Source organism: Geotrypetes seraphini, chromosome 12 (genome assembly GCF_902459505.1).
Source record: "Geotrypetes seraphini chromosome 12, aGeoSer1.1, whole genome shotgun sequence".
Lineage (NCBI taxonomy): Eukaryota > Metazoa > Chordata > Amphibia > Gymnophiona > Dermophiidae > Geotrypetes > Geotrypetes seraphini.
In genome coordinates, this window is record NC_047095.1 from 88,410,681 (window position 1) to 88,425,345 (window position 14,665).

Sequence of the window (14,665 nt, forward strand, 5' to 3'; positions counted from 1 at the left end):
CTAGTGGTCCTCCCACTTCTACCCCTCTTGCAGGCCCCCCTAATCCGTTTAGGATGAGGTCAAGAGTAGTACCCCCTCGCGTCGGTTGACTTGTGTTTCCACTGCATTGACTCCATTTTGGACTCAGGATCTCTGTGATAAACCCAAGTTTCATCTCCAGTCACCAAAAGAATAAAAAAATTAATTTGGTCTTCACGGAGCATCTCCAAGTTCTCCTGACAGCACTCGAGCCTCATGGCCTTCTGACATGGCATCAGCATTCTTGGAACCCATCTTGCACTAACCTTGGACATGCCCAACTTTTCATGAATTATTTTCTAAACTGTACCTGCTGAGTTGCCCATTTCTTTAGCTAATTGTGAAACCTTAATTTGTCTGTCTGACACAATTAAATCCTCAATTTTCTTGCATATTTCTGTGGAACTGGATCTTCTTTGGCTTTTTCCTTCTTTTGTGAAAAATTTTATCACGGAACGGTGCTCCAAATCTAGCAGTTTCTTACTAGATTTGCAAGAGGACTCTCCTGATATTCTGTCTCTTGTAATGTTAGACTCGCATTGAGCCACAACTATGCATGAGTAAGGTTAAGACATGTCACAACATACACAGATTTGTTTCAATATGCTTGCAACTTTCTTTCATACGCATAGATAAATTATTGAATGTCCTTTATAATTTTTTCCCATTTGATATATCAGGGAAAGATCTGGAAAATAAATTAGTAACCACCTCTTTTCAAGCTATAATCAGGGTAAAAGCTGCATCTCGCCCTAGATCCCACAGTATGTATGCTCTGGATTCTTGTGTGCCTGGTACATGTGCTAATGAAAAAAGGTACAGGAAGACATACTGACAGATTCATAAGATGTTTCACAGTATAATCCTATAAAGTAAGGGTATCTGAGTTTTGCCTTCAAGGGCCAGAAACAGGTCAGGTTTTCAGGGTATTCTTTATGAATATATATGGCTTACTGGACAGCTTGAGATGGATCTGCGTGTGTACTACTTTGTTTGCAGATATATCTCATACATGTCCATTAAGAATAATTGGGAAGTATGACCTATTTGCAGCCCTGGAAGCATAAAACTAATGGTTTAGCCAATGGAAATTCATGATGAAACATCTACTTCCCAGTACCTGTTTTTTGATTGTGTTGTCTGTTTGCATTTTTATATCATTTTGCTAAGCAGATGGCTTTTGTAAAATCTGGTTTGGAGCAAGTCCATGTGGCCAGAAAGAAAGAATTCTCTTTAATTAGAAAGCAAGACCAACTGTTCTCATTGTAATGAATGCTACTATGGTAAACTTTATGTGCTTACATATTTGTTATGCTTAGAAGAAACTAGCTCACATGGCCAACAGTACTTTAGCCATTGAATAAATCAGTGAATAATTGTCTAATTTTAGATTTTAAAATTAATTTAGTGCAGACTGCAGAAAACAGTGATTCTACCTAAGAGCTCATCTTGCTAAGTCCAGATGTCAGCAAGCTGCAGTCTGTTGCAGTTTACATTTGGCTCTCTTTCTTTTTAGGCAGGAGATCTGGGGGTTAATATGGTTGGTAACATTGGGCCAATATATGATGGCATCTTGAAGTTTAATGTTAGATTGAGAGAGACAAAGAAAATTAGAGCTCTTCAACTTAGAACAGAAGTGCATAAGCTAGATTACTTGTTTTCTTGAACCATGAAGATGTGATGTTACCCGTTACCTGAAGTCTTTGCGCTGGCTGCCAGTCCTTTGGCATGTGAAATTTAAAGTGGTTATTTCTTTAGAGCAGTGTTCTCAACCCGCGGTATGCAAACCCTTGGGGGTATGCAGCTTGGCTGCCAATTTTCGCCTGTCCATCTGCCACCGCAGCTCAGGATCTCCGAGTTGATGTTGGAGAGAAAGCTTCTGAGTTAGCTAAGTGCAGCGTGTGAGTTGCTGCTTGCGCCATCCATTGCGGGAGTGCTGTTGGAGGAGATAGTGCAGTTCAGAGAAATAAGGGGGACATAATGTTTTTTGACCATTCAGGGTTCGATAATAATTGATTTAGTACTAATAGAAACGGAGCTTTTGGTTACATTGCAGCTGAAGTGGTTTGCATATTTATATTACATACATGTACTTCCTCTGTCGTTAGTGGACTTTCAGTACAAGTTTTATATCTGGGGCAATGGCGGGTTAAGTTTCTTGCCCAAAGTCAAAAGGAGCCACAGTGGAAATGAAACCTGGTTCTGCTTTGGTTTAAGTGTCTTTTGTGTTAAATTCCACAGATTAATTTATTGAGTTGGATATGGTGGTGTAGAGGGAACAGAGGAACAGATTGAAGGGCAAGGTGGGGGAATATTGAACATAGTGATGGAGAGATGTGTGAGAGAACTTGCCCATAGTGACTACTCAATACAAGTACTTTTTATATATCTAATGCTTATTTCATCGAAACAAGCCCAGTTCTCCTATTAAAACTGTAAGAACAAACGTGTGCCTACAGTCATAGAGAATTTGCCCATAATGACTGACCAAGTTAATTTTTATTTCTCTGGGAAAATGAAAAAAGGAATCTGACTAATCACTATGATCAGTAAGAACACACCAGCTGACAAGAGGCCAGATAGTATACCGTATTTTCACGCATGTAACGCGCGCGTTATACACGGTTTTCACAAACTGTGCATAACCTTGTGCGCTATACAAACTTTTTTTTACATAGTTTCCCCCCCCCCCGATGTCCAATTCACCCCTCCCGCAGGATCGCTCGCACCCCCACCCTGAAGGACCGCTTGCAAGCATCCCCACCCCGAAAGACCACTCGCACGCACTCCCACCCACACCCGCACCCCCACCCTGAAGGACCGCTCGCACCCCCACAGCCTCCCAACCCCCCCCTCCATCATGTAGAAGCTCATACCGGTGTCCTGCTGCTTCCTCTTGGCGTTCCCGGCCCTTCTGTGAGCGGGGGAGGGGGGGGGGTCGCCAGGGCCAGGAGGACTTGGGCTCCCTCCTGGCCCGAACAACTAGCGGGGGGTGGGGGGGTCACCAGAGCCAGGAGGGCTTGGGCTCCCTCCTGGCCCGATATTGTTGGGGAGTCGGCGGGGCAAGAGGGCTTGGGCTCCCTTTTACCCCGATCATGTCGGGGAGTCGGGGGGGCAAGAGGGCTTGAGCTCCCTCTTGCCCCGATCGTGTCGGGGAGTCGGCGGGGCAAGAGGGCTTGACGTCAGAGAAAGGGCGGGACCGCAGGAAGAGGAAGCAGCGCAGGCGCAGGGCTTACAGAAGGGCTGGGACCGCCAAGAGGAAGCAGCAGGGCACCGGTAGGAGCTTCTACATGATGGGGGGGATCGGGAGGCTGTGGGGGTGCGAGCGGTCCTTCAGGGTGCGGGTGTGGTTGGGAGTGCGTACAAGCGGTCCTTCGGGGTGGGGGTGCAGATGCGTGCGAGCGGTTCTTCAGGGTGGGGGTGCGAGCAGTCCTGCGGGGGGTGAATCGGACATCGGGGGGGCATCAGGCTTTCAGGGTGGGGACAGGACTTCAAGGGGGAGAGGAGAGTCGGGGTGGGCGAAAGGAGAGTCGGGCGGCATGTGCGGTATACGGGTGTGCGCGGTATACAAAAATTTTTTTTACATATATTTTGGTTTCCCGTGCGCTATACCCGTGTGCGCGTTTTACACGGGTGCGCGTTATCTACATGAAAATACGGTACTTTATGGGAGTAAAACACAACTGTTTTTGATACATAGTTTAATTTTGTGATTACCATTCTGTATTGTTAATAAGGTTTTTGTGGTTACCATTATGTATTGTTAATAAGGTTATACAGTATCGTTTGTATATTAAAAATAAATGGAAGAAGTTTATAAGAAATCATGACCTTGGCAGAGATTGGTTGTTTATGAAATAAATAGAAGAAATGGCATTACAATTATTACTATTATTGTGGGGGTGGAGTCAGGGGCAGAGTTTAGGCGGAGATACTCAGTTGGTATTTGTTAGGCTTAGGGGGTACTTGGCTTGAAAAGTTTCAAGTTTATTAAATTTTGATTTTATGCAATATCCAAACACTGCTTTAGAGCACTGCATATCAAGGCTTCTTAATATATTCAGGCCCTGATAGTCCTTCATACATCAGTGATACCTCTTTGGTCTGCAAATAGATGCTTGCTATCCATTTCTTTGATGCAACAGACTCTTTTGTAATGCATGATCATTCTCTGTCAGTTGTTGGACCACATTTGTTCAATTTAGTGTTGGTCAAAATCTGCCAGAACAGGATTTTTCAGGTTTTATAAAAAGTTAAAAATTATTTGCGTTATCTAGAGATAAATGGATGTCACGACTATGGCCAGTTTTACAGCATCAGTAGTCAGATGCACAGCCTGAATCATGCAATCTGCGTGCAGAAAACAATGACTGATTATTTCAGTAGAATGTTAGTTTAAAAAAAGGTTTACAGTGCATTGCATTAGACGGAACGGTGCTGATTCTAAAACTGAACCGTGTAGAATTGTTTTACGTGTGGATTTTTATTTTTTATATTTTTACAATTCTTTATTCTTTTTTAAAATGAACAATAAGTGTAACAGTAAATACAACATTTTATACTCCATATCACACTTAATACTCCAATAATGCCCATGTCTGAATTAAAACCCCCTCCCCCCTATTCATTCACAATTTTCAATGCTTAACATATTTATCATGGACCCCATATCGACACACTAAAATTCATTATCTCCCCCTCCCTCCACAATATTTTAATGGTTCCCAAATCTCCTGAAATTTCTTGAAATTCCCTTTCTGTGTAGCTAACGTTCTTTCCATTTTATACATATGACAAAGAATTCCACCAAAAACTATAGTTAAGCCTCTTCCAATTTTTCCAATTGCTTGTAATTTGTTGTATAGCAACACCTGACGTGTGGGTTTTTTTTTTTTTTACTAAATAAAAGTCTTATTGCATTTGACTACAGTGTACTATGATTTTTCATGACTTAAAAGTAGTACTCTGATTAAGCACACACTCCGTTTAAGCGCACGTCACAATCCAATCCGGAGGCCTTGCACTTAAGCGGAGTCGACAGTACATACAGGCTCTGGTTCTGCAAAGTGCGTCCTGATTTAGGCAGCTGTAGGCATCCTACAGCTGTCTAATCAGCCAATCGGGATGCACGTTTTAAAAAAAAAAATGCTCCCCAGGCAGGTCGCCTATATTGAAGGCACCTCCGGGAGCCTAGGGAGGCCTGCAAGACCTCCTAAGCTCACCTAAGGGCCTTAGGTGAACCTAGGTGGCCCTACACGTCTCCCTAGTAGAGGAAGAGACGCTTACTGGCCTACATTGTAAGTAGACGCAGCCGCTATACTTATAGCGGCAAGGGATCCCTCCTGCCAGAACGCCCCCCAAACTCCCGATCGTCCGCAGGAGGGGGCCCAATCCCTCCTGCCGGAGAGCCGCACCCCCCCTCTGGACCCCCCCATGCTAACGCCCCCCCTCCCCCCGTGCTACAACCCCCCGCCTAGAGCCTGGGCCAATCAAGCCTTAGGCTTAGTGGGGATGGGCGGACCTGCTATGCCTAAGGCCTGATTGGTCCAGGCTTCTATAGCCTGGGCCAATCAGGCCTTAGGTTAGTGGGGATGGGCCTGGAAGGGGTGGGCCTGCCTCATTTCGATGAGGCGGGCCTGCTGGCTAGATGGCAGCAAGACCCGGCCGGCCAACAATTTAGAGGTTAGTTGGGAGGGAGGTTAGGGGGAGCATGGGGGGGCATTAGCGTGGGGGGTCCGGAGGGGGTGCAGCTTTCCGGCAGGAGGGGTTGGGCACCCTCCTGCCAGCGATCGGACAGGCGGCCGCTATACTTATCAGGCAGGGAGATCCCTTGCCGCAATGTATACTGACCGCGTCTACTCTAACCCGATTCTCTAACTGGCGTCTGTAACATGGATGCCGGTTACAGAATCGGGGTTAGTATAAGTCCGATTCTGTATAGGATGCCCCTCCTAGGCATCCTATACAGAATCAGGGCCACAGTGCATAATTAGTATGTTCTTATTCTGATGCAGTGTAAACTTCATCCTAGGCTGGGTATCTCTCTCAAATGATGTAAATTTGATTGAGGGTAGTGGAGAATCCTACACTCACTATGTAGTTACTGCTGATTTTAGGTCCCCAATGAATCATCTACAGAGGTATTAAATTCCTCAACTGCTTTAGTCTGGCAGTGGTAGTAGCAATGGGCTAGTGCACCAGGCAGCCACATAACTTTCCCTGTTCTTGTGACAGCTCTATTCATTACTATGGGAACCTGTGAAGGTTAGTAATATAGCTGGCTCAAAAGAGATAGGAAAATGTATGAGAAATAGATTAGGCAGTAGTTATTTAACATTGTTTTAACGTCGTAAACTACTTTGTAGCCTTTGGGGAGAGGTGAACTATAAATTAGATAACTGACTTGTTGAAACTGAAGAGGCATTATAGTGGATGGAAATATTTGAATATGTCCCAATTCTTTTACATTGCTGCTGTTTGATACTTGTTAGATACAAAATGTTGTTTTCGATGGACCTTTGTTCTGCCTAGTTTGATAACACTGTATAACACGAAGTGTAATTTCCTAATTGCTCATGCATAAAAAAGTATAGAAAATATCTGTTTCAATAAAACTTTGCTTTTGTGACCAGGATATTCAAATTTTGCAATTTACCCATTTAAATCATGAAAATGCTGAATTTTCATCTTTTTATTCTTATAGTCATAAAAAGCAACATATGAATCACAATTAAACATGTATTTATACTGAAGTTATACAGAGATAACCACTGATTTAAAAGTTGGTGAAAGGGATGGAATTCCTCTCGTATGAGGAAAGACTGCTCGCGTACAAGTGAGGAAAGACTAAAACAGTTAGGGCTCTTCAGCTTGGAAAAGAGAAGGCAGAGGAGAGATATGATTGAAGTCTACAAAATCCTGAGTGGAGTAGAACGGGTACAAGTGGATCGATTTTTCACACTGTCAAAAATGAGAAAGACTAGGGGACACTCAATGAAGTTACAGGGAAATATTTTTAAAATCAATAGGAGGAAATTTTTTCACTCTGAGAATAGTTAAGCTCTGGAACGCATTACCAGAGGATGTGGTAAGAGCAGATAGCTTAGCTGGTTTTAAGAAAGGTTTGAACAAGTTCCTGGAGGAAAAGTCCATAGTCTGTTATTGAGAAAGACATGGGGGGAAGCAACTGCTTGCCCTGAATTGGTAGCAAGGAATATTGCAGCTCCTTGGGTTTTGGCCAGATACCAGTGACCTGGATTGGCCACTGTGAGAACAGGCTACTAGGCTTGATAGACCATTGGTCTGACTCAGTAAGGCTATTCTTACGTTCTTATGTTTAGTTTTTTGAGATTTGTGATTATATTGTAACTCACTTTAGGATACTGCCCACATATGTAGTCTTCCATCATAGAGGATCCTTCCAACTCTTTGGTGGGTTTTAAGCCTAATAGACTCAGAGTTCCTGTTATCAAGAGAACCATCGCCACTTGACTAGCAGACTGTATCTTTGCATATATTCAGACTTAGCTGTGCTACAGGGATGTGTAACAGTCCACAGTACCTGAGCTATTGCTGTCTCGGTAGCTTTTTCCACTCTGCATCTGTTGAGAAAATCTGCAAAGTGGCTACTTGGTCTTCAGTCCATACCTTTAGTTCTCACTACTGTTTTGAGCACAACTGCAGAAGAGACAATTAGTTTGGTTAAGCTGTTCTGCAGAATCTATTCTCTGTTCAAAACCAACTTTCCCTCCAACCCTATAGAATTTCACCTTTATATTCAATGTTTAACATCTTCCAGAGACATGATCCTGGCAACTTGGAAGTCCTACATGTGAGACTATTTATGCCTGCTTGTTCTCTGAGAAAACAAAGATGCTTACCCTTTAGCAGGTGTTCTCTGAAGACTGCAAGGATATATTATCACAACTTGATCACCTCCCCTAGTTGGCTTTTTAGCTTGGTTACTAAACTAATATTCCCGTGAGCCGACGAACAGGAAGGCACCGGCATGCATGCTGTATGGGGGCACTGCCTAAAGATTTAAAGATGTGCTGTACCAGGTTTGTGGATGATGTCACCCACATGTGAGAATATACGGTATGCCTGCTGTCTTTGGAGAACACCTACTGTTAAGTAACTTTGCTAAGTCTCAGTCTTTGTCAACATTCCAAATTAAAAATGTACTCATAAATGTATGTAGTAAAGTAATACCTGTATTTGGACTGTGGACTTACACATAAGCTCTGTTTGCAAGGATATGCAAACTATAATAGGACTTTATAACTTTTCTCCCATGTTTATTGCTTGTATCATGCAATGTGTAAATTAGCCTTTTTTTTTTTTTTTAGATGTGCAGAAATTGAAATGAGTTTCATAGATTTTGGTTTCTTTATTACATATTTTACTGAAAGTTGTGCATGTCAATAACATCAGAGAAAGAAAATTTTTCCATGGTGTAATTCAAAACTTGAATTCCTTTTAAATTTTTACTAATAGTTTGAATTTTGTTTTCCCCTGCTGTTTTCTAAAGTCTGTAACATTTCTGAAGTGTTCTCAGGAATTCACTTATAGTAAAACTAATCATTTTCACAAGTAAATTTTAAAGCCACTCAGCTTCACAGTTCTGACATTCAAAAATGTACTTGAAATTATGCTAATCACATAACTAGGTCATTGCTGCAATGAATATTGTGAGCACCTACTGCTTTAAAAAATCTTTCTAAAATTCTTTTGTATTTCTTTTATAATTTTTGAGCCCTATTGAACTGTAAGTATATGTAAACATTTTTTTTGTCTAGGATGTTTCTTTAAGTAAAATATATTCCACGAGGGTTTAAGCTCGTTATATTAATGGGTGCTAGAATACTTTTAGCACAATAGGGCGCTGAGGCCTTTTCTCTCTCTTTCTCTTTCTTTGCTTCCTGCTCCCCCTGTCCAGCAGTAGCCCTTCTCCCTTCCTTTTACCTCCCCCCCTGTCCAGAAGTACCCCTTCCCTGCTCCCCCTGTCCAGCAGTAGCCCTTCTCCCTTCCTTTTACCTCCCCCCTGTCCAGCAGCACCTCTTCCCTGCTCCCCCTGTCCAGCAGTAGCCCTTCTCCCCTCCTTTTACCTCCCCCCTGTCCAGCAGCACTCCTTCCCTGCTCCCCCTGTCCAGCAGTAGCCCTTCTCCCTTCCTTTTACCTCCCCGTCCAGCAGCACCCCTTCCCTGCTCCCCTGTCCAGCAGTAACACTTCTCCCTTCCTTTAACCTCCCCCCATCCAGAAGCACCTCTTCCCTGCTCCCCCTGTCCAGCAATAGCCCTTCTCCCTTCCTTTTACCTCCCCTGCCCAGCAGCACCCCTTCCCTTCTCCTCCCCCATCCAGAAACACCTCTTCCCTGCTGCCCCTGTCCAGCAGTAGCCCTTCTTTCCTTTTACCTCCACCCTGTCCAGCAGCACCCCTTCCCTTCTCCTCCCCCAATCCAGAAACACCTCTTCCCTGCTGCCCCTGTCCAGCAGTAGCCCTTCTTTCCTTTTACCTCCACCCTGTCCAGCAGCACACCTTCCCTGCTCCCCCTTTCCAGCAGTAGCCCTTCTCCCTTCCTTTTACCTTACCCCTGTCCAGCAGCACCCCTTCTCCCTTCCTTTTACCTTACCCCTGTCCAGCAGCACCCCTTCTCCCTTCCTTTTACCTCCCCCCTGTCCAGCATCCGCTAGTCCGGGCAGCCTCAGAGCTTTTGCTGGGCCGGCCCACCTTGCATTATCCAAGTGGGCTGGCCTAGCAAAGGCCTCGCGGCTGCTTGATGAAACCGCAGCTGCTGCCGCTGCTGGTCCAAGGTTGAGAAGAAGAGGCGTCCTGGCAACGTAGGAAGAAGGTAGGAAGTTAGCCGGCATTGGAGATCGGGGCAAAAGGCAGGAAATCAGCTGAGGCAGGCACGGATGATCTGCGTCTGGCAAATTATTGTACTGTGCATGTGTGGCACAGAAGCACGATGCACGGCAATTAAAGTGCACATGCGCGCTAGGGGTTTTATTATGATAGATTAGTTGACTTATTTTGTATCTATCCTGTACTCGTCATCTTGTTCTGTGTTCAGTATTTTTATACAAAATACCATAATTCGTTTTAAAATTTTTTCTTCTCTGCCTGCTCAATAATTACCTGGAATAATTACCTGGAATTGTACATAACAATTCTTCATTCAGCAAATATGAGCAAAGTGCTAGGTGAGGGCTTAGGCAGGGAACAAAAACAGCTAAAGAATATAAAGATTGTACAAATGTTCCTTTTGAAAGCAACAGAAAGAAAATACAGTATACCAAAATGATTTTTTTTTAAAAAGCATAAATTGCATATTTCTGTGAATTGGATTATCATCTTCAGAATGATTTTTGAAGGATTAAGTGCTATAAAGTTAGTGCCCCCCCCCACCCCCGGTGGATTTGTTTTGCTCATACCATAGCAAGAATGAATATCACACTTAAATTTTTATATATTGGGTATAACAATCCATTAAATTTACTACTAGGACTCTGCATAAAACTTGCATTATGGAGAGAATGTAGTTGAAAGTCATTTTATGATGCGTAAAGGAAAATCTGAAGATATTTAAGACTTATTTGGTTGGTCAATTTAAAAGATTCATCTGGTTATTTTAGAAATATAGAGGGAGAAGGAGGTGATCTCAAAATAATCTTTCAACGATTCTTATTTGTATAATAACATAGTAGATGACAGTAGATCAAGTTCTGCATGATCCATCCAGTCTGCCTAACAAGATAAACTCAGAGAGAGGCATAATCAAAAAAAAAAAGTCTAAGTCCCTTTTTGGCCTAAGGCCCTAAGGCCCTGATTCTACAAAGTACGTCCCGATTTTAGGCAGCTGTAGGCGTCCTACAGCTGTCTAATCAGCCAATCAGGATGCACGTTTTAAAAAAAAATGCTCCCCAGGCAGGCTGCCTATATTGAAGGCGCCTCCGGGAGCCTAGGGAGGCCCGCAAGACGCCTAAGCTCGCCTAAGGGCCTTAGGCAAACCTAGGCAGCCCTACGCCCTAGTTAGAGGAAGAGATGCTTAAAATGTAGGCCAGCAAAATGCCCATGTACCTAGCCTGGGCCAATCAGGCCTTAGATTTAGCGGGGATGGGCCGGGAAGGGGCGGGCCCGTCTCATTTCCATGAGGCGGGCCTGTCGGCTGGACGGCAGCAAGACCCGTCCAGGCGACCAACATTTAAAGGTTAGTTGGGGGAGGGAGGTTAGTTGGGGAGGGGTCGTCGTTAGCATGGGGGGTCAGGAGGGGGCCCGGGGGGTTCCGGCAGGAGGAGTTGGGCATCCTCCTGCCGGCGATTACCAGTTTGGGAGGGAGGGGAGGGGGGGTCCGGGTCCAGGATCGGGGTTCCGGCAGGAGGAGTTGGGCATTCTCCTGATGGTGATTACCAGTTTGGAGGGGAGGGGTGGTCCGGGGGGTTCCGGCAGGAGGAGTTGGGCATCCTCCTGCTGGCGATTACCAGTTTGGGGGGGAGGGGGGTCCGGAGTTCCGACAAGAGGAGTTGGGCATCCTCCTGCCGGCGATTGGACAGGCGGCCGCTATACATATCCCTTGCCGCGATAAGTGTAGCGGCCGTGTCTAATCTAACCCGATTCTCTAACCAGCTTCTGTAACATGAACGAAGGTTACAGAATCGGGGTTTAGTGTAGGCCCGATTCTGTATAGGACACTTCTCCCGGGCGTCCTATACAGAATTTGGGCCTAAATGCTGAAAGTAGCAGCAGGGAAAATGTCCATTCTCAAAAAAAACATCCCTCCCTGCCAGGCAAAAAAAAAAAAAAGCCTCCCTCCTTCCTTTCCCCGGGTTGGCTGCTATCTTACCGCCCTGCTGCTGCTACTGCGAAAGCAGACAGGAAGTCTGGGCCAGCCAGGCAGCGATACATCTAAAACCAGCTTTTATTATCAGTACTTGGATGATCTGGCTTTTTGATCATCCAAGTACCAATTTAGGCCACTTTTTGAACATTTTTATTATTATTATTATTATTATGAGCCTCATAGCATATAATGTGACGTGATATAATATACTTTATGATAGCAATACCTTAAGTATCATATTTTCACGTAGATAACGCACACCCGTGTAAAACGCGCACACGGGTATAGCGCGCGGAAAACACAAATTTATGTACAGAAATTTTTATATACCGCGCACACCCGTATACCGCGCATGCTGGCCGACTCTCCTTTCGCCCGCCTCGACTCTCCTCTGGCCACCCCGACTCTCCTTTCGCCCGCCCCGACTCTCTGGCCACCCCGACTCTCCTTTCGCCCGCCCCGACTCTCCTCTCCCCCTTGAAGTCCTGTCCCCACCCTGAAAGCCTGATGCCCCCCCCCATGTCCGATTCACCCCCCCGCTGGACCGCTCGCACCCCCACCCCGAAGGACCGCTCACACGCACTTCCACCCGCACCCCCACCCTGAAGGACCGCTCGCACCCCCACAGCCTCCCGGCCCCCCCCCCCATCATGTAGAAGCTCCTACCGGTGTCCAGCTGCTTTCTCTTGGCGGTCCCGGCCCTTCCGTGAGCCCTGCACCTGCGCTGCTTCCTCTTCCAGCGGTTCGCCCTTTCTCTAACGTCAATCCCTCTTGCCCCGCCGACTCCCCGACACGATCGGGGCAAGAGGGAGCTCAAGCCCTCTTGCCCCAGCCAACCGCGGCACCCCCGACACGATCAGGGCAAGAGGGAGCTCAAGACCTCTTGCCCCAGCCAACCGCGGCACCTCCGACACGATCAGGGCAAGAGGAAGCTCAAGCCCTCTTGCCCCCCCCCGACACAATCGGGGCAAAAGGGAGCCCAAGCCCTCTTGCCCCGCCGACTCCCCAACTCCCCGACAATATCGGGCCAGGAGGGAGCCCAAACCCTCCTGGCCACGGCGACCCCTACCCCCACCCCGCACTACATTACGGCAGGAGGGATCCCAGGCCCTCCTTCCCTCGACGCAAACCCCCCTCCCCCCAACGACCGCCCCCCCAAATAACCTCCAACCGCCCCCCCAGCCGACCCGCGACCCCCCTGGCCGACACCCCCACCCCCTTCCCCGTACCTTTGTGTAGTTGGCCGGACAGATGGGAGCCAAACCGCCTGTCCGGCAGGCAGCCAACGACGGAATGAGGCCAGATTGGCCCATCCGTCCCAAAGCTCCGCCTATTGGTGGGGCCTAAGGCGCCTGGGCCAATCAGAATAGGCCAGGGAGCCTTAGGTCCCTCCTGGGGGCGGGGCCTGAGGCACATGGGCCCAACCCGACCATGCGCCCAAGGCCCCGCCCCCAGGAGGGACCTAAGGCTCCCGGGCCTATTCTGATTGGCCCAGGCGCCTTAGGCTCCACCAGTAGGCGGAGCTTTGGGACGGATGGGCCAATCCTGCCTCATCCCGTCGTTGGCTGCCTGCCGGACAGGCGGGTTTGGCTCCCGTCTGTCCGGCTAACTACACAAAGGTACAGGGAAGGGGGGTGGGGGTGTCGTGGGGGTCGGCCATGGGGGTCGCGGGTTGGCTGGGGGGTGCGTTCGGAGGTTCTTTGAGGGGGGGCGGTCGTTGGGGGGAGGGGGGTTTGCGTCGAAGGCAGGAGGGCCTGGGATCCCTCCTGCCCATAATGTAGTGCGGGGTGGGGGTAGGGGGTCGCCGTGGCCAGGAGTGTTTGGGCTCCCTCCTGGCTCGATATTGTCGGGGAGTTGGGGAGTCGGCGGGGCAAAAGGGCTTGGGCTCCCTTTTGCCCCGATCGTGTCGGGGGGCAAGAGGGCTTGAGCTCCCTCTTGCCCCGATCGTGTCGGGAGTGCCGCGGTTGACTGGGGCAAGAGAGCTTGAGCTCCCTCTTGCCCCGATCGTGTCGGGAAGTCGGCAGGGCAAGAGGGCTTGACGTTAGAGAAAGGGCGAACCGCCGGAAGAGGAAGCAGCAGGACACCGGTAGGAGCTTCTACATGATGGGGGGGGGGTCGGGAGGCTGTGGGGGTGCGAGCGGTCCTTCAGGGTGGGGGTGCGGGTGGGAGTGCGTGCGAGCGGTCCATCGGGGGGGGGGGGGAACTATGTAAAAAAAATTTTATATAGCGCGCTCACGCGTATACCGCGCAAGGCTATGCAAGGTTTGTAAAAACACGTATAACGCGCGCGTTATATGCGTGAAAATACGGTAAATCCTTCATAGACCTTGGCAGTGTTGGTATGTGTATTTAATTTTCACACACAGGCTAATAGTACCAAAATCGACATCGGTCTTATAATTTTATAATGCTTTAAAATATATCAAGTCTTTAAATTTTATTAATACATTTGGGGACCATTAACAGACTTTTGCAATGAATGATATAATTTTCCCATAATAAGATATTTGATAAGGGGGGTGGTGGGTGGGTTTATTTTATTCATCATAAAATATAAATAATTAATATTATATTTTGTTTTATTGTATGCATTTCCCAAAGTAAGGGGAGGGAGGGGGATTATAATTGAGTTAATAGTTGACATACTTATTACTTATTAAGTATTATATGCTGTTTAAAAATTATAGTAAAAGAGTATATAATGAAATGTTATATTTACAGTAAGGTATGAAAGAATGTCAAGTGTATATACTTAATGAATTTGTATGAATTTAGATTGTACACCTGTTATATGAAAAAAGAATAAAA

The 14,665-nt window shown here is 46.6% G+C and overlaps 1 protein-coding gene across 5 annotated transcripts in view; it reads left to right on the forward strand.

Moving 5' to 3' along the window:
- Positions 1-14,665, forward strand: part of COP1 (COP1 E3 ubiquitin ligase) — a 468,098-nt gene that overhangs the window by 315,765 nt on the left and 137,668 nt on the right. The gene's annotated exons all lie outside the window — the stretch shown is intronic.